We start from the raw sequence: 21,707 nt of genomic DNA, 5'->3' as shown, positions 1-21,707 counted from the left end.
CCATTTTATAAAACTGCCCAATATGAATTTACACCTTCACCTCTTTATGGTGGGGGAGTTTCATTACTGTGTTGCTCTTGTCCCCAAATTGCTCTTTCATCTCCTATTAGGTTTTAAAAATGTTGTATTCATGAGGGATAATGATGCTGTCAAAAGAAGCATTTCCCTCTTTTGGGTATACAGCCTAGAAATGTAATGGTGCTTTTTCCAATTTTCAGTCACAAAATGGGGACCGCAGCATCTAATTTGCTTTGGTTTCGTTATGCCAGGTTTTCCATCATCTGCTGCATAGCTTTGTCATCATGAAAGACCAGCTCTTACCACTGCCCAGACAGCAAGAAATGCAGCAAAAGGGGGCGAGCAGGAAAAGGTGTAGGAGAGACAGGAGGAAGAAGCGAAGCAACATTGACCACCATTACCTTAATTGTCAGAAACCTTGGAAGGCAAGTTGTTAAAGAACACTTCATGTGAATTATCTCACCTGTAGGTCTTGTGGTGCAGTGGGTTTTGCCCCCTCCCTCCGAGCAAGAATTAAGCTCTCGGCTCAAGTTCTAAGCCGGGACTTGTGGGCCACGGAAGGACCATTAATGCTACTCTTCAACATGTTCTCCCAGGGGGAATAAAGCATGTGTGAAGGTACAAAGCAAACAAATCCTTATCAGTTCGTCAGTCCTTCTTATCAACATCATCATATTGTCCTCCTTCAGTCCCGCCATATAGAACCACCACGCACCTCACTAAAATATCAAATAAATAACACAAAATAATTTATCCAACAGCTGAATTCAAACTGTGAAATATTTCACATGAATAAGGAAGAATTACCCTCATTAGGTGACTTAGTGCTTGTCTGGTGTGCATGATAATAGTGCTTCAGCCTATTGTCAGTGGCTATAGCTTGGGATTTGGAAAGCTGCTGAGTTTCCATTGAGGGTGTGGTGAGTGACTTTGAGCAGTTATTTCCATGGTTTAATAGTCTGCTAAATGTAACTTTCTTGATTCATTCTTGAAGGTTATGGGAGGCAATGAAGCCCTGTTAATGGCTGTTGGTCTGTGTCACAGCCACAGTCAGCAGGCAAGAGGATGAGAGAATATCATGAGCTGGGGAATAAAGAAGGCCCCAAAATGCTTAAACACAGCAGGAGACAAAATAAAATTCTATTCTCAAAAAGCTGACAGTAGGATAGCTGGCAGTTCTGTCGAAAGCCAAATTTTCCATTTAATTTCTAGTGAGAGACCTAGATAATGGTATCAAGGGAAATGGAGCCTCGGGTGGGGGAATGTAGTTGAGGTGCAGATCAGTCTTGATCTAACTGAATGGAGGAGCAAGCTCAGGAAGCTGAATTGCCTGCACTTGCAAACTTGCACATAGTCGGCTGTTTGTAACTTGCTGATGGTACTGAGCCTTACATTATACAGAACAAGCAGCATGATTTCAGGACACCAGAAGACAATGAAGAGTATATCAAGAATGCAAGAACACAAGAAATAGGAGCAGGAGCAGAACTTATGGCCTGTTGAGCCTGCTCCACCATTCAATATGATTATGGCTGATCTTGGGCTTCAATTCACTTCTGCTCCCCATATCCCTTGATTCACTGAGACCAAAAATCTACTCATCCCAGCCTTAAATGTATTCAATGATGGAGCATCCACAACCCTCTGGGATAGAGAATTCCAAAGATTCACAAACATTTGAGTAAAGTAATTTCACCTCACCTCAGTCCTAAATGATTGGCCCTTTATCCTGAGACTGTCCCCCTCCATTTTAGATTCCCGACCAGTGGAAACAATCTCATTCATTCTCCTAACCTCCAGAGAAAACAGACCCAATTTGCTCAGCCTCTTATCATAGGACAAACCCCTCATCCCAGGGATAAATTTAGTGAACCTTTGTTGGATCACTTCCACTGCAAGTATGTCTTTTCTTAAATATGGAGACCAGAACTGCATAAAGTACTCAAAATGTTGTCTCACCAAAACCCTGTACAACTCTAGCAAGACTTCTTTATTCCTGTAATCCAATACCTTTGTGATAAAAGCCAAATGCCTTTTATATGTTTACAGGATTGGAGACAATGGAAAACATGTTGTCAGAGGCAGCAATTCTATCAGGGTTGCCAAGCACCCACTCCTGAGGAGCTTGTCTCAATCTCAGAACCCTAGGTCCTGTCAGCTAATAAATAGTTGATGTACTCCTGCTGCACATTGGTTGAATCGGCCATTTTGGGCCACACGGGGCAGAATTTTTAAGTTGGCATGTGGGTGTGCACCCGACCCGATTGGACGCGAAGCCGACGTCATCCGGCGCTTGCGCGATATTTCGGTCGGCGTGTGTGCTCCAGACACTTCACACTGGCTGGCCGTTAATTGCGCACTGAAATGCTCAGCACCGCTGGGGTGGGGGCGGGTGGAGGCTGCCTCAGGGAGCTGCAGGCCTGCAAATACTAAAATAAAGGTTAAAAAAGCTGCATAAAAATGCCCATGCGTCACAATCAATCACCTGAAAATACAGCTGATAAAAATGCTGTCCACAGATACTTATTTTTATTTTATTTCATAACGGAAATTTCATCCTGCCTTTGGATGAGGTTTGGTGAGAAATGCAAAGACTGCCTGGCCGATTTGCTGGTCTGCCAACTGAAAGGTTGAAGGGGCCACGAAAAATAGGAGACAATTGCACCATTATGGACTCAATTGCCCTCTGAATTATTGGAGGGCGCACTTCTGACTTTTGCACGTGCCTGCCAAGCGAAATATTGTGCAAGTGCGCGATGACGTCGGGACTCTCGCCCAACTTCTTCTCGCGCAATCTTGCACCCAAATGGGTTGGGCGCGCGCCTGCCTGTGGGACATAAAATTCAGCCTCGAGTTTCTCTCATTGGCTCAGGGCATGGATTCAGTCTGTCAGCTTGTAGCACTCGCAAACCTGAGGCAGGGGGTGTTGTGAGGTTTGTCCTTCTGTCTTGGATGCTAGGCGTGGGGTTTGGTTAGTAGATAGACTGTAGAGATACTCTGATATCTACTTAACACTTGTTTATTAATACTACACCTAAAAAAGTTACAGAGTAGGCATGTTGCTCTTAGGCATGACTCCAACTCTCGAGTCTAACACATGGCTAACTGGTGTCTGTGGTATATCATCATCCACGTCATAAATTAGCATATCCCATCTGTTAACCTTTATACTACAGAAGGTTGTGGAATGAGGCTACACTGGAACATTTAACTAGATAATATTAGACCAGCGCTTCAATGCAGCCTTAAACAGAGGCACTGTCTGGCGGTTGAGATGGATGTTAAACATTTCAAGGCATTATTTCAAAAATAATAAAAAAAGTTTTCCTGGTATTTCAGTCAATGGTCCTCTCTAAGATAACCCACAAACACCTGGTTATAGAGGACCTCAGTGTGCACAAAATGGCAGTCACATTGACCTAACAATCACTTTAATTCATGAGATTTGAAGCACTTTGAGGTGTGACAAGATGCTATATAATTCAAAGGGCTTCTAAACTGTTTACACTATAACTATATATGGACTCTTTATCATGCTGATAATTCTGAAGATCCTTTAATACCATTCTGTAGAGCTGGCATGTCTGACCTTTCTTGCCTTCTTCGGCCACGTAAATGCAAACCAGTGACTCTTGCAGGTCGCATATAAAGTTTAAGCCTGGGAATCTGATACCATAACTCCAGCAGAAGTGAGGTGGAAAATCTCTCTCAGGCAATGTTGTGGTAGCAGAAATCCCAGGTTGCAGACACAAATGAATGGGCTGAATTGTCCCAGATTTGGACTAAGTGCGATAGTGGGCGGGTAAAATGACATTTTACCTGCCGTCCGCGATGGCGGGTTTTCACGCCGTACTGTCCCAAACCCACAACATTATTTATGCATTCCTGGGAAACATGCCATTTCCATGCCGGGCGGGATCTCATTTGCCCACCCGCCATCACTTCGCTGCTTCATCATGCTGGGCACCATATTTAAAGTCCAGCCGTGCGCACATACCTCAGTGTTTCCAGACCACGACTACAGCAGGGAAGATGTCCATGAAAGGCAAAAAGATTGCAAGCCCCAGGTTTAATGATGCATCACTGGAATGCCATTTGGATGCCATGGAGGACCGTTGAGATGTCCTCTACCCCCACTCTGGCCACAGGATGGGTAGCGGCATTGCCAGCCAGGCTTGCGAGGCGGTAGCAGCAATGGTGAGCGTCAATGCCCTGCAAAAGAGGACAGCCACCCAGTGCCACTACAGGTTGAATGATTTCATCCGTTCTGCCAGGGTAATTCACTCTTCTCATCACTCTCAACTCACAAACCCATCACACATCCACAGGGATCTCTCACCTCGAGGGACAACACCATTAACTCTCACACACACCCTCACATCTCCATCAGGCTCATGCCTTCTCGAGCTTCTGTCCTCATCCTGTCCATGGCTCCACTCACCACACAAACATTCCATGTAGTGCCATGTGTCCTGATCACACTCTCTCCATCTTTTCTCATGCAGGAGAAGCCTGCTCGCATCAACAGGGAGAGATCCCAGACCGGGGGTGCAGTGGCCCACATTAGGCCCCTCACTCACTTTGAGGAGTGTGCCATCATGCTGACTGATGAGGACGTGGACCGTGCCTGCGGTGATGATGAGGTCGGTGGTGAACACCCACCTGAGGATCCTGCACCACATCATCCTTCCCTCAACACAACTGTGAGTGCTCTCTCGCTCCTGCTTTTGACTCTGCTGCCGTGCACTAATTATCTCTGCTTTGGTTCACTGGGAGCTCTGCTAAGGGACTAACATCCTCAGCTGCATCAATGTCCTGATCTACAGCCAAGAAGACTTCTCTTGCAGTGAAGAGGTTGAAATAAGCAGCTCGGAAGACCCGTCACTACAGAGGGAGCAGCCGGCCCATGAGTGATTTTAGAGGGAAAAGTGTGTGTGTGGAGCAAAGTCTTTTGGACCTCGTACAAGCACTCTCCCTCGCACGCAGATCCTCCCACGTTTCACACTCATCTCAATGTCTTGAGTATTTTGAATGCTGCCTTCTGGAGCTCACTTTCAGTTGTCCATCTGAGCTGAGCTGCATCTCCGGCCACCCACTGAACACATTCCCATGCAGCACACAGTCCCACCCACCACGACTCTCCTTTCATTTTCAATTTGGACAGCATGCTGCTAATTCAGTTTTACTACCTTTCCCCTCACTCAGTCATCCATTTCCTTTCCCCTACCACAGTTGCCCCCCCGCCGGCATCAAATTCCAACTCCCCTCCATTACCTATCAGCCACAAACCTTTTCCTTTGGGGATATCCAGGTGAACGTGCGCATTCCCTTCCTTCCTGAAAATCCCACAACTATCCATCTACCATCCTCCTCCTTCCCACCCCAAGGGTCTGTGTCTGCCTCCAAGACTACCAACCATCCTCGCTGTCCGTTCTATTGCTACCATCAAACCTTCACCCTCCCACCCTACCACCTCACTCAGCCCTCGGTAATTCTCACCCTTCCCCCATACCACGCCCACCCTCAGTTCACTCCCCAGGAGGCAGACATGGACCTATCCGATCCTTTCCGTGCACATTCACCGGCACATCTCCCCATTCTGCACCCCTTCCCCACTTCGCACTCTTCCTCCCCCAAGTCCTCCCACCCCCCTGGATTCCCCCCTCCCCTTTTGGTCCCTCCCTCTCCTGGTCCTCCCTCCAGCCTTACTTGTTCCTCCAGCCTCACTTTTATCTCAGCCCTATTCCTACCCCCTTCCTGACTCCATCCTCCACTCTTACTTCTTCCTCCCCCTGGACATCCTCCTCTATCTGCACCCCTTCCCCACTTTGCACATCTTTCCCCCTTCACATCCCTTCCCCTCTGGAACTCATGCCCCCATTTGCACCCCTTACCCCCTTGGAACCCTTACCCCCTGGTCCTCCCACTCTCCTGGACTCCCCCAACCCCCACTTAGTCCCTCCCCCTTCCTGACTCCTTCCTCCAGCCTTACCTCTTCCTCCAGCCTCACTTTTTCTCCCAGCCTTACTCCTACCCCCTTCCTGACTCCTTCCTCCACTCTTACTTCTTTCTCCCGCTGGACACCCTCCCTTCTTCACACCCCTTCCTCCCCCTGGACACCGTCCCCTCTCCTCAACCCTTCCTCTCACTGGACACGCTCCCGTCTCTGCACTCCTTCCCTTTCACCTTCCAGCCCACGCCCCCCCCCCTTACACCTACCTCCCCAGTTGCCATCTTCGCCCCCCTTACCCTCTTCTTCCCAAGTTCTTCCTCCCCTGCAACCTCCCTCATGACACCCTCATTCCCCATCTAAATCAACTTCTGTGCACTGCCCAGCAGCAGACCCATGTCCACGAGAATCCACCCAGCATGCCATGGACATTCCTCCAGTGTGCCGTTGGTATCGGGCTCCAGAATCTTCTGCTCTTCCGATGTCCGTGATGTGAGCAAGGCCCTGGCAGCTAAATCCCGACTTCTGCACATCACAGCTGTCAAGATGTGTTCTACACTGGCGTGTTTTTCCACCAGCGAGGGCAGACGATCCAGTAGGGGGGGGTTGACGATTCCAGGAGCAGGCCTAATCCTGATGTATTACAATGGGGTTCCCAACATCCAATGGCAGAGAACACGGCCCGCCATTGGTGGGCTGAGTGGATGATCGCGAACTGGTTTCACACCCTCGTGAAACCGATCGCGCCACATTGTCTGCTCACGCCGCCAAACACGCACAACACTGTCGGGTGTGGAAAGTCCCCCCCTTGGTGTTCCAGTTTAGCATTTACCCACCCACAAGACTATAGCACTAAAAACAGGCCTTTAAACATCAAGGCCCGCAAAACAAAACAGAAATGTAAGAGCCAATAGGAGTTGACTTGGCTCCATGGGCCAAAAAGCCATAGCCTGGAGGGCTCATTTGATTCACAGGCCATAGTGTGGCTGGGTTCTGCTGTAGTCACTTTTCACATTAAGTAGATGCAAGCTGGTAGCAAATTCTGAAGTCTCTGTGAGAAGAAAAAGTGCAAATTGAAACACATCCTTCTGAACATTAGGGAACCATCAATCATGATTCCAGTTATCGGCAGCTTGAAGTGTGACACTAATGGGCCAATTGCTGCTTCTGTGCTACAGTGCTGTTGCAGATCCAATCCAGTTTTATCAATAAGACAGCGTTAGAGCTCCTGAACAGACATACTTGCAATTGTCCAGTGCCTTGTCACATCATCAACTCATCTCAAGGAACTTTGCACACCAATTACTTTGGAAATGTAGTGCCTGTTATCTGGGTAAACACAGCAATCCTTCCCTAGCAGCAATGCTTTATCAGCAGCATGAGGTTGGTCATTCTGTTTTCTTTGGTGTCTGGGGGCTTTTTCATTCTCATGGTCTGACCAATGTAAATGTGGGAAGCCGGTTTGCCAATTCTGTTTTCCCGCCAGCCAAACTAGAAGTGCCTAACATGTAAGTGTCAGTCTTTTCCTTAGATTTATTCCAAGCTGAGGCCAGAATTTATTACCCATCTCTAGTTGAGAGCTTGTTCTTGAACTGCTGCACTCTGTATAGTAAAGGACAAGCAGCTTCTGAACTGCAGGGCTTTTCTTGGACTCAAACTCAAGTTCTGTCGAAGGGTCATGAGGACTCGAAACGTCAACTCTTTTCTTCTCCGCCGATGCTGCCAGACCTGCTGAGTTTTTCCAGGTAATTCTGTTTTGGTTATGGACATGCTCGGTTTCTATGCTGAGATTGGGAAGAAACAGTGAGATTCAGTAAGAAGCATTCAGAATCAGAAGTGCATGTGCTGCTAAGATATGAATTCCTTTATTCTCCCTCAAGACTCCCTCTGCTGGTATATGGGTGAGGTAGCCTTTTAAGTGGACAAAATGCACAATGCAATTTTCAATACATTACATCCCTCCCATTCTTAGTAAATGAGAGGCACAGCTTGTTTCAAAGGATTCTTCCAGAATTGTAAACAGTAAACTTAAGCATAACTTGAGCATTCAACTTCACCAGTAACACTAATACATATTTTAACTTCTGTATTAATTTAACAATGCACTCAGTCATATAGAGTGAGGTGAAAGATTTCTTCACCAACTGAAAATAGTTTACTTTGTAGCATTATCACTTAGGTATGTATGGTGGATAGTTTCTCTCACAAGTGGGATATTGTCTGACATCAGGTGTGGTCTCATTTAACTCATGTTCTTTATCTGAGATGTTAATGTTGGAATCAGATTCAATGCTTATGAACGGTGTTTTCAGTGCTTTGAAGAATGGCATGTTTTGTGTGGTGATTTGTGAACTGAGCTTGGTGGTACAGAAGTTGAGTATTACTGAAAAAAGGCAAAAGTTGTTGAAAGTTTTCATCTTGCACTCATCAGGCAATTTGCAGGAGTACCAAATGTCAAGGGAACAATGATTTACATTTCATGAAAAGAGAGTGCTGATTGGTTGGCAAGTGAACTCTGATTGGTAGGCACGTTATCCTGGAGAATACACCAGTTAACTGATGACCAACAGCTAATTATCAAACTTTGTTAAATTCCAATCAGGCAGGCTGATTCTGATTGGTCAAGGCATTGCCCTGGGGAATGAAGCAGAGAATGGCTGTCACCTATTTTGTTTAGTTGAAACAAGCGCAATGTGTGTACATGCTCTTTCTGTCTGTAAAGAACAGGGCCCTGTGTATTAATCTATGTAGCTTCTAGCACGTGTAAGTGAGCCACTCTGTGAGACTGATTACCTTGAATTGGTTTTCAGTGTAATTCTTTGCACACTTAGGATTGCTTAGCAAATGTTGCCTAATCGCAAAATTACATCTAATGTTGGACACTGCGTTATGAGTTTTGTAAGCACGGGCTGATTGGGTACAGTCAGTACCTTGCCTATTGCAAACAGTCGAAGGGACATGCTGTTTGATACAATCCATCAGTCACTGGGACGTATGGCCTACTATCATCACACTGGCACTGAAATTCATATACCACATTACTCATTTGTGTGCAGGCAGATCATCATTTTGGCTTCCCTGTTAGTGACGAACACAACTCATGTTACAATGCATAGTAGCAGCATGACATGACTAGCTATACCTGTGCTCACTAGCCATATTCGTACTCTTGTAGTTTGAGCATCCAACGCTCTATTTGAATAGGTCGTTTGCTATGTGGATTGTTGAACAAGTTTATTAGTGATCTATGATTGGATATTACTTCAAACTTGCTTCCGTACAAGTAGAGATGAAAGTATAAGGTACCCCATGTGAATGAGAGCTCTTCTCTCTCTGTTTGTGAATAACATTGCCCTGCAGGCTTTAGCAATCTGTTTGCCATCACAATGATTTATGGGTTACCTATCTTGTCTTTCTGCATAAGAACTGCACATAAGTTAAATGGGCTTGTATCCAAGCCTAGCTTGGCGGATTTCTCAGGGATGAAACATACATTGCAACTTGCTGACAACTGTCCTTTGAACTGGTGTATAGCCCGTTTGTGTGATTTAGCCCACTCCCACTTGGTGATCTCTTTTGCCAGATCACGTAGGATGGCAGATAATGTGGCATGGTCAGGAATGAAGCAACTACAATATCTGATGATTCCTGGCAGACTCCGGGCTTCCTGCATGTTTGTAGGATCCTCAGTGTTTGCAATGGCTTTAACTTTTCATGGATCAGGTGATATACCTGGACTGCTGAACACATGACTGAAGAATACAATTCGGCTTTCATTGGACAAGCACTTGTCTTTATAAAAACAAAAAAACTGCGGAAGCACTTGTCTTTGTTCAGGTGAGGTTACATTCTCTAAGACTTTGCATTTGTTTTAGTGTCTTTAAATGAGATTGGCATTTCAAAAGCCCCAAAATCTTTCAGTGCTTTGTCACTGTTGTAAGGAAAAACGTCTGCAATCCCTAGTTTGCAGAGAATGGGGAAGTTCTGAAGTTTGTTGAGCTTTTTGTATCCCATGATATTGGCCGATGTTCCTGTATCTGTAAGAGCATCTATTTCCTCTTGGCAATGGTCACTGTCACATGTGGCTGGTTGCTGTGGCCAAATGAGATCACAAAAGCATATTCAGGATCACCCGCCTCTACATTGGCGACATTTTCTCACCCTATTGTTGTGTTACGTGCTGGTGATATTGGTCTTAGTAATTGACTTTGCTGATGAGCGACAAGCACGAGCAAAGTAGTTGAGTTGCGCACAAGTTTCATGCTTTTTGCCATTAGCAGGTCATTTTGTGGATAAGCACTGCCACAGTTGAAACATTGTTTGGATAAGTTGCAACTGTTTGCAAGGCTGCCATTGTTGATTTGAAGGTGGTTTCCTGGCACTTGAGTGATCAGCAGTGTCCACAGGAGTTGTACTTGGAGTGTGATAGTTACTGTTGGCAGCCTCAACCTCAGCTCTAGACCCTGACAGTGAGAATGATCTTGCTAACTCCAGTAACTCAGGCAGCTTTCTGTCTTTCTAAAGTGCTTTTCGGTGTAGTTGACTAGAAGGACAACCTTTGAATATTAGTGCCGTGATTTCCCACTCGACATGTTCAACATTGTAGAAGTCACAGTTGGTTGCTTGTTGCCTCAATCCTGTACAATATTGGTCAATTGGCTTGTTTACTTCTTGCTCAGTGCCTCGTAAGATGACTGTTCCACATATTGTATTTTTCTTGGGTCTGAAATAGGGTCTTAGTGCATTTTCGCTGAGTAGTAGTCATTTTGCTCAGGTCCAAGTGTCTTAAACATATCTTCCAATTCCTCGCTTCTACAGTGGAGAAATAAGGGGCAGGATTTTCCTGTCCCGGCCGCTGCAGGAATCCTCACTGGTGGGAAGGAAAATTTGATGGACCAGCAAAAGATCCATTGACTTTGACTGGGAATATCTGGCCCCGCAGCGGGCAGGACCAAAAGTCCCGCTGAAGGCTTTTCTCCTTTTGTCACCCATGAATGCAAAACCTGCATTGCACCTTCAAAACGTCGCGGCCAATTTTACCAATGTGGGAATACAGATGATGGCTCTAAATGCACATCAAAACACGGTAGATCAGGCACAGGCATCACCATCTTGATCAGCAATGCAGTGATAAAGCGTGATCTGCACCTAGGGTCACGTTCCTTCCAAAGGAAAAAATTATTTGTAATGATCCGAGATTAATTTTTTTGAATTTGGATAGTTATTTTTGTGACATTGGTTTGTGTATACATTGTACGAGCCTTCATCTCACTAACTGCAAGCTGGATTGGCTCAATATTTGTCTAACAACATGCTACAGCTGCAACATCCCAGCTTAAAATGCTGGCTACAGTAAGCAATCATTCCAAAAGTTGCACACCCAAAATCAATATTTCATATTTTCACCCTCTTTGTCACTATTGTGAGGACCTTGGGAAGAAACAATAGGATTCAGCACAGGGTTACCAACTCCCAGGGGTAAAATTAAGGGTCCTCTTGGCATGTTGGGTGGTATGACGAGGAAGGGGGGTTGGTGAACCTATCAAAGTTGGGAGGGGTCACTGGCAAACCGGTGACAGCAGGGGGAGTTCCTCGTAACATGTGTGATACTATTGGCCTGGGACTGGGATTGGTAATTTGATACTTACGGCTCGTGACGCAGCCACCCCCACACCCACCCCCCACCCCCCCCCCCCCACCCCCCCCCCCCCCCCCCCCCCCCCCCCCCCCACCCCCCCCCCCCCCCCCCCCCCACCCCCCACCCCCCAACAACCACCACCCCGAGAACCCCTTGGACAGCCCCACTCACCAATCACCAAGCTGCCTATGTATGTGCAGACTTCTGCAAGAAAATAATCCTGAGCCAGCACACGAGACAAAACATTGAATTACAGCCCAGTCCCGGTGTTATGGATTTAACCTAACTAATGAAAAATTTGATCTCTGCCAAGAGCAGGGGGAGCAAAGTAAAAAAACAATTTTACATAAAACACAGAAAGATGTAGCCAGTCTTGAGACAGCCTGCTGTGAGCCAAGGCCTTGGAGATGCTTGTTACAAGCTGGGAAAACACACACCTGCACACACACATTGATTGGCCCTCAAAAATTGACAAAAGACTCTAAGAAAAGCTGAAAACCTGATAACAAATATCAACGGTGAGTTTATTCCTAAAGCAAAAGTTTCTCTTTAAATTTGGCCTCTAGATATGCATCAGTGTTAGACCTTGTGATTACTGACCAAGCAGAGCATAGAGGTCTTAGATAAGATCTCCTCTTAGCTGAGGCAAGACAAAACTATGCTTTACACTTCGATTCTGAGTATAATCTTAGTATAATATTTGTTTGAATATTCTGCATTTATTGCTAGGTGGACTTGTTATCCTGCATTTATTTTTAAGTGCATTTGATTATTTTAATTATTTTACACTTTGTAATATTGCAACCATTACTTTAACGTAATGTAGGATTTATTCTTATAATAAAATATTATTAGGTAATCATTATAAAAGTTGTGGACTCAGGACCTCAGGACCCTGACTTATCTCGAATAATAAATGGGAAATTCTGAGAGTGGTTAACTCAGAGGCATTCATTCTGCTCTAATATACCTACGATGTATATTTTTTTCTGAGACATCTTTGTTTAGCCTAAATACTCCTGGGAGGGAAGACAGTTTATTTTAGGACCAAGTCAATATCTAATATAGCTGATTAAGCTCTTACAATAATTTAAAATTGTTCCTAGTTGAGGATTAACACTAACAATAAGTTCAACTGAATAAATGTATCTTGTTGGGAGGGTAAAGATATGAGAATCGTCAACCGTAAAGTCCAGGACAGTTGGTCATTCTGATTGGTAAGAAGCATTCAGAATCAGCACTGCACGTGCTATTAAAAATAGATTCCTTTATTTCCCCTCTAGCCTCCCTCTGCTGCCCCATGGATACAATAGTCTTAAGTGGACAAAATGCACAACACAATTCTCAATACTCTGAGTGATGGAGTGACTGTGAAGAGTTCTGAAGAAGAGTCATATGGATTAGAAATGTTAACTCTGTTTCTCTCTCCATGATGCTGCCAGACTTGCTGAGTTTTTCTATCATTTTCTGTTTTTAGTTCATATCTCCAGCATCTGCAGCATTTTGCTTTTATATTATCATGTACTGGGAATCAGGGGGAGAGCTCTCCATTTGATGGACTCATACCTAGCACAAAGGAAGATGGTTGTGGTTGTTGGAAGTCAGTTATCTCAGGCTTGGAACATTACTGCAGGAGTTCCTCCTAGGCTCAGCCATCTTCAACTGTTCCATCAATGACCTTCCCTGCATCATAAGGTCAGAAGTGGGGATGTTCGCTGGTGTTCGCGCAACATTCGGTAGCATTCGCAACTCCTCAGATACTAAAGCAGTCCATGTCCAAATGCAGTAAGACCTGGATAATATCCAGGCTTCGGCTGAGAAGTGGCCAGTAACATTGATGCCACACAAGTGCCAGGCAAAGACCATCTCCAACAAAAGAGAATTTAATCATCTCCCCTTAACATTCAACAGCATTACCATTGCTGAATCCCCCACTTTCAACATCCTGGGAGTTACCATTGACCAGAAACTGAACTGGACTAGCCATTTAAATGCTATGCCTACAAGAGCAGGTCAGAGGCGAGGAATTCTGCGATGAGTAACTCACCTCCTGACTCCCCAAAGCCTGTCCACCATCTACAAGGCACAAGTCAGGAGTGTGATGAAACACTGTCCACTTGCCTGGATGAGTGCAGCTCCCACAACACTCAAGAAGCTCAACACCATCTTTATATTAAATATAAAGGATCATATTATGAAGCTCCTGTCCCAATGAGGAGGCTTGCTAGATTGAAAGGCAGGTTGGAGATAGGATCATAACACTATAAGGCTGATCTGTGACTGGCACCAAGTCTGGTAAAGCTTCATGTTGGGAGAAGAGTCTTGCATAACAGTAACAAAAGATAGGATAAAGGCTTGTAAAAATCAGAGATCCCGTACTGAGTACATGATACTGTGACCTGGGTTTGGTGATCAATACTGCACCTTGTTGGATGCTATGGCTGATTCAGGTTTCTCCCTTGTTCTTTTTGCTAGTCAAGTGTAAGCCAGCCAACAGTTCTGAACTAAAAATTGCAGCTGATCCTGTCAACCTAACTCTGAGCTTTCTAATGAAGCTGTTGGCAGCTGAATTGAGCTGGGCCTTCTTTCACATCATAGGTTGATCTTAAATTGGAGATTTAAAAAAAATAACTTTTTCTCCCCTGACTAAAGTGCTCGGTGACAGGAAGTTAAAGGTGAAAGTACGTCAGGTTAGGTCAGGATGTATTGCTTTGGAACCTCAGTATCTGCTCAATGTCAGAATGATAAAAGCTGCAGTAATCCATTTGCAGTCTGCACACATTTAATAACAGTCAGAGATGTGGCCATCTGATTGAGCAACATGCTGGCACCAAATCTTTCTTTCAACGTTTTTTAATGAAATTGTAAAGCAGTTAATTTTGAATGGAGATGAATGGAAAGAGGCAATTGACCCAGGATTGCGAGGCAATCGTCAAATAACACAACAGAAAATCTCTTACAATCACTGAAATTATAGTGTAGGATAAGGCTATTCTGCCCATTATGCTTCTGTCAGTACTGGTTTCACTTGGAGCTCTCAAGCTAAATCATATTGCTCTGCCCTTTCACTGTATGTTTTTATACGTTCCCTTATCAAATAGCTCTTTGATGCCCTTTCAAGTGGCATTATGGCTCTCCTTTGAAAACTATATTGATGAAGTATTCCAGCCCTGAAAATCTGCATGCCATGATCTTGGTAGTTATGCTGGGATCATGCCCTTTGCAACCCCCCCAGCACTGACCCCACTGGCATTGGCTGGATCAGAGAACAGACATCTTACATGCATGGAGTTGCCATGTGCCTGTACTACTGTGGACACCTGGGGCACCTGCCTCGAAACTCCCAGTGCCTGCAAATCTCTGAGATCTCTTTGTTCCTTCAGTTCTGACTTGGAGTCAAAATACGTCCGATAACACTGCTGTGGAGTGCCTTGGAATGTTTTTCTACGTTAATGATCCTATATAACTGCGAGCTGTTGTTGAATCTTCACCGCGCCGATTCTACCTTTCCAATATTCTTTTGATACTGGGTTATCCAGAATCAAATTCAATATTTCAACAATGGCCCAGACAATAGTTTACATCTAGTACCATCTGATCTTTTATTCATTGGATTGTGTCAGATCACTGCAATTTTCTGTGTTATGCTTCATTAATTTTGGAGCTATAGCTATCTTGTGGGAATGACCCTCAAGTGTAAAGAAATGAAGACTTACATTTATATAGTTCCTTTCATGACCTTAGGACATCCCAAAACACTATCACCATTGTACTGTAGAAACATAGCATCCAACTGACATACAGTTAACCACAGACAAAGACGTGATAATGACCAGAGAATGTGTTTTAATGATATTGTTTGAGGCATAAATATTAGCCAGGGCACAGGGAATAACTCCCTTGCTCTTCTTCAAAATAATGCCATGGAATCTTTTACATCCAAGGGAAGACCCAGCCCGACTTTAACATCTCATACAAAAGATGATGGTCCAATGCTCCCTTACTGCTCTGGAGTGTCAGCATAGATTTTGTACTCAACTGTCTGGAGTGGAACTTGAACTCACAACATCTATAGTACAATGGGTTCATTGTCATGGTAATAAGTTAGTGATGAGTATCAGGATGTAACAGTGGCATCATCACTCATCTGCTAGAGACTCTGAGGACAGACGGAATAGTCTGTACCCAAGAGAGATGCCCTATCAACTAGCTCATCATATAATGTATATCATGTATATGGTGTAAACAAAATAGCTTTGAAGTGGCCTACCTGTGACCAGAGTTACTCAAAATAAGATAGGCCGAGAAACCAACACATTAAACAACCTCTGACTCAGAGGAGAGTGAGTTAACAAATAAGCCATTGATACCAACTGCTCTTCCTAGTTCTAGCTAAGCTTGCTACACCAAATACAATTTTAGCCTCTGTCTTTCAATATCCACTTCAGCTCAACCTCCCACCCTTGCAACTTCCAATGAATTATTTTCTGCAGCCCTACAATAGGTAGCATGATCCATTGCTTGCATTCCCTGTTGTTGTTTGGAAGGAAAGCCTTGCTTGCACTTCTGTTAGACCCATACATTGAGCAAGGATCACTGCTGCAGCTAATGATGAACTCTCAAACACACCTATCACTTCGATTCCTCCCACTTCTATCAGCCCTTGTGCAAACTGCTCAGCTGTGTGGAGGTATATTTGGCTAGGCCATGGTTACCAGCAGCTCTGGGAATTGCAGAGGATGTTAGAATTATGGAAAAAGCACCGTTGAAGATTTGTGAATTGAATATTAGAACTATGGTAAAGGACAGTAAAATTTGGGATGTTTTTCACCAGAACAGAGAGGGGTAAGTGGGGAACATCTATTAAATAGTTTCCAAAATTATGAATGGTGCTGCAGTTTATCTGCTACCAGCTCCCAAGCCTCCAAGACAGGCGAGTACTCAACTGAAGGATGATACTGGTAACAGGGTCAGAATTTTTGGCAGTATTTTGCAGCTCCTTGGCTGCTGAGGCAAGCTCTGCTGTGCTGGCTAGAATTATGGCAATGGTAGCCAGAGGGACTTCCAACAAAGAGGTCGAACTCTGTCAACAGAGGTCAGCAGGCCATCACTTTCAAAACGTAATGTGACCAACACTTTCTCCATAGTGCGCTGAGTATATTTGGACAGCAGCACCCAGTGGCAATGTGCTTGGTGTGGTCAGCTGGCATCAGGTGCAAGGGACACAGGTCATATGTAATTGCTATCCTTCTTGCTCATCGGGTGTTTTCAGGATGTGTGGCGAGGGCCGGGGATGCTGGGGTGGGGAGGTGAGGGGGTGGTGGTGGGGGGCTGGCGAGGGGAGGGTCGGGGAGTCAGCTGTGGTCCATCCCAGTTTTCCAATTAATATATTCTACATGCCAAAGATGAGGCAGAAATTATGAGAGAACTTTTAAAAGACAAAAACCCAGCTGAAATAAGCTGTAAGAAATTTTTTGAATTCCAGAGAAAAGCAGATATTTTATAGACATCCCACAGTTTGACATGACAGGAATCAGGAATACAGATGCCCTTTAGGTTCAAAAATACTTTACACGGCTGATACACCATGTGAGGAGACAGTGTTCTGATGATTTGTTTGCCGGTAATGAGCAGATAAGACGGTACAGATAAGTGTAAGATCATGCGGGCAGGAATAAAGATTCAGAGAAATTGCTAATTAATGGGAGATAAAGACAGATCAATGGAGCAACTTGAGAATCATTACTGATAGATCTCTGAAGCTATCAAAACACTCCATGGTTGCCATACATTGGACTATGGTGCACTAGGTGAGGAAATGACAATCAAATTGATACAAGAAATGATACCTGGATCTCACAGAGTTTGCTTGTCGGCATGTAGACGAATAATGAATTCTTTTTGTTGGCAGAGATTGTTATTGTTCAGATTGTTCTTTTTGCTCACTGGGCACTAACAACAGTGTTACTGGTGCTCTATGACAATGCCAAAACAACTTGCAATATGTAGCATTCAGACAATACCTTAAAGTGGAAGAATAACTTAAGAAGTTTTCAATCAATAACATGGATGCCAAGCCAAAGAAGAAGCTATTAGGAATGGTGGCCATAAGCTTGACAAAACAGATGGGTTTTACGAAGGATCTTAAAGAAGAGGGAGGTGGGAGTGGTGGAGATGTTTAGGGGCTGAATACAAGAGAGTGGTTCTGAGGCAGCTGAAGATGTAGTTGTCAATGATAGGGTGAAGAAAAGGGGAGGCACACAGAAGGAAAAACCAGTAAAACTGGGAAATGACTGGCACCGGTCTGAACTGGAATTCTATTTTAAGATATACTAGACAGTACCAGTCATTTCCCGGTTTTACTGGTTTTTCCTTCAGATGGGTGGAGAGTTTGAAGGATATAGGGTGGGGGTGGGGTGGGGGGGGGGGATAAATTAAGGTGAGGGTGGCATTGTGATGTAATTTATGTCAATGAGAATTTTAAATTTGAAGACTTAGGGGACTCCAAGGAGTCCCAAAGAAGGCCAGTGAAGAGGGAGGTGTTATGTTAGGGGCACACCATGGTGTGATCTGGGCAGCAGAGTTAAATGAACTGAAAAATTTGGAGGATGGAGGGTAGGGGGAGGGGGACGGGTGGCACTAACCAGGAAAGCATTGGAATAGGCGAGCCTAGAGTTGACAAAGGCATGGGTTAAAATGTCAGCAGCTGATGGGCTGAGTTAGGGGCAGATGCAGGTGATGTGATGGCAAGAAAGCAGTCTTTGTGATGGAGAGGAAATGGATTCAGAAACACAGCTTGTAACCCTATCAGGTACTGAAGGTGTGAAGGGCCTGGCTCAGCCTGACACAGTGGCCTGGAAAGGGAATGGAATTAGTGCCAGACAGTTCATGATGAAGGCTCCAATGTTTCCTCTTTTTAACTGGGAACAATTGTGTTTCATCTGAGGCTGGATGTTGGGTAGCACAGTCTGATAACACAGAGGTTGAGGATGAGTCAAGACAGAGGTGGTAGAGGTAGTTTAATGTCGTCAGTGTACATATGGAAGCTGTCTCATGTCTGTGGATGATGCTGTCAAGGAGCAATGTATGGATAAGGAAGAGGTGGAAGCAAGAATGGAACCTTGGGGGACTCAAGAGGTGTAGAATGAAGGAGGGCAAGAGAAGCCATAGCTGTACATGCTACGGTTACAACAATAGCAGAACCAAGCAAGGACTGTTCTATTAAGCTGGACAATGGAGAAGAGGTTTTGGTCATGATGGTGTAGGCGACCATATCAAAGGCTGCAGAGAGGACGAGGAGCGATGACATTCCCTCCTCAAAGCCAATGAAAATATCATTTGTGACTTTGGACAGGGCCACAGTGTTGTGACAGGGTGAATTGCTGGAATGATAAAACACAGATTGGTAAATAAAAGCACATTTGAGAACTATGTAGAGGAAAGAGAAGTTATTGACGTGGTAATAGTTTGCAAGGACAGAAGGATCATAGGCAGGGTTTAGATGACAATGATGAGATGTTTATGAAAGAGAACGGGACAATAGTTAAGGAGCAGAAACCATTTAAAATGTAACTAGCATGGGGGCCAATTCCTTTAGTCTTTAGAATATTAAATCCTGCTACTATTGTTCATGAACTATAATCCCACAAACATTATTGGATCAATTTTTGGTATCGATTTGAGGGATGTATGTTATCTAGTGAACCAGAACTCATGCCAGGGTCTTTTGCATGCACTTGAAATAGTTTAGCATTGTGTCAACTGGAAAGCAACTCTAACAGTGTAACACTCCTTCAGCTGCATAGATTGTGTGGCCAAAATTTTGAGTGGGACTTAAATCTATATCCTTTAGATGCAAGAGTAATGCCAGCTTAGCAAAGTCGATACAACAAATTCTGTAATCTTTCCCCATGTGACCCATTTTGTTTATCCAATTCTCATTCACTTTGAAAAAGGCTTGTTTCTCAAATAAAATTGAAGGCCAAGTGTGTAATAAAGGAGCATTTAATAGAAAACAGCTTACATGCCACACTTATAATTAGTCTTGTATTTCAAGAATGGATCCTATCCCCCCACCCCTCAACATGAAACAAAGTTAAAAAAGGAGAAACTACAAGCAGAGGTTTCAACCTGCCTGAATGTTCTGACTGGCCTGCTGTGTATTTCCGGTAATTTCTGTAATTTATTATTTAAAATAAGCCATTAACACAAGTCCTGTTATCAAGTTATTTAGCCAAAGGCTCCTCAATGTTTCAAGTTCCATTTTATGAGTGTTAAATGAATCTCACTCCAGTGACGTAGCTCATTATAAGATGCAGAATCCTTGGCTCTTAATAACTGTACAACATTGCCTTGTAATGAGTGGTACTAGCGCAGAATTTTACCTCAGGGGATATATTTTCCGGTGCCAATGCCTCTGTCCACCATTTTTCTGGACACCTGTGGGGTGGCTGCTTGGCCTGTTGTTAGGACTAGTTCTCCCATTATTGACTTGCATGGGACATTCCTCTGACATCAGGGAAACTCAGAATTAGCCTCATGATTGCCACTGTTGAACAATTCTCCCATAGCGCTGCTAGCTTGAAGTCTGCTCACAGCATAAACAGGGCAGGAGGCATCACCTATGGCCAACTCAGTGAGGATGACAAAATTTCTTTTGATCCCACCCTTATACCCAACCCTATCATTTCCACTTTGCAGCTTCTAGCTCATTCTTAAATGGACTAAGTCTGAATCATTAGAAGTATCAAACCATACCAGCTACTGATTACTCATAAAAAAATACCTTGTGCTGTCACTCCTTCATCCTCCTGAGTTTGTTCTGGTGTAATGGAAACTTTTTGCTTACTTGTCCTATCTCATCAAGTTAAGGAAGAGTTTTGGTTCTTCCTTTCATCATCACTGGGCAATATTCAGGCTTGGGCTGATAAGTGGCAAGTAACCTTTGTGCCACAAAGTGCCAGTCAGTGACCATTTCAAACAAGAGAGAATCTAACCGTCACCCCTTGACATTCAATGGCATTACCATTGCTGAATCCCCCACTATCAACATCTTGTGGGTTACCAATTGTCGAGAAACTGAACCGGGCTAGCCATATAAATACTGTGGCCACAAGGGCAGGTAGGAGGCTGGGAATTTGACGGAGAGTAACTGACCTCTTGACTCCCCAAAATCTGCCCACCGTCTACAAGGGACAAATCAGGAGAGTGATGGGATACTTTTCACTTGCCTGTTGAGTTCAGCTCTAACAACATTCATGAAGCTCAACACCATCCAGGATAAAGCAGCCCACTTGATTGGCACCCCATCCACAAATATTCACTCCCTCTATCACCGACGCACAGTAGCAGCAGTGTGTACCATCTACAAAATGCACTGCAGCAAATCAGCAAGGCTTCAATGACAGCTCCTTCCAAACCGGCGACCACTATCACCCGAAAGGACAAGGGCAGCAGGTGCATGGAAACACCATCACCTGCAAGTTACCCTCCAAGCCACACACCACCCTGACTTGGAACTATATTGCTTCACCGTCACTGGTTCAAAGTCTTGGAACTCCCTTCCTAACAGCGTTGTGGCATGCCTACACCTCAGGGTTTGCAGCGATTCAACAAAGCAGCTCACCAACACCTTCTCAGGGACAATCGGGGATGGGCAATAAATGCTGGCCTTGCCAGTGATGCCCACACCCCATGAGCAAATAAAACAAAGCTGCTTACATTTCCAGTTGCAGCCTGAAAGGGCGGCATTCTGGCAGTCACGAACGATGCTGTCCTTGTCTTCCTTACTTTGACGTTACAACTGTGGCTATAGCAGCTGGTCAACTTCCGTCACAACCTCTTTTGTGAAAAGACATCTCATGCATTGGTCCTCATGAAGTTCAGGTAAGATAATTGTTCCCTAAAGATCTCCATGGATAAGGCCACCTGCTGGGATTCCTTCCCCCTCTCCTCCTTCTCCCACATCTAGCAGCTTGTTCTGCTCTGCGTGACCTCTCTTCATTCTCCCAGTCATTAGCTTCAGGAGAAACCCTGCCAGGCTACCTATGTCTGGAGGTAGCTGGTTTCAGTACAAGCCTTGAAACTACCGAAAAAGTATTT

The sequence above is a fragment of the Carcharodon carcharias genome, chromosome 14 (assembly GCF_017639515.1).
Source record: "Carcharodon carcharias isolate sCarCar2 chromosome 14, sCarCar2.pri, whole genome shotgun sequence".
Taxonomy (NCBI): Eukaryota; Metazoa; Chordata; class Chondrichthyes; order Lamniformes; family Lamnidae; genus Carcharodon; species Carcharodon carcharias.
This window is presented reverse-complemented; position numbering follows the sequence as displayed.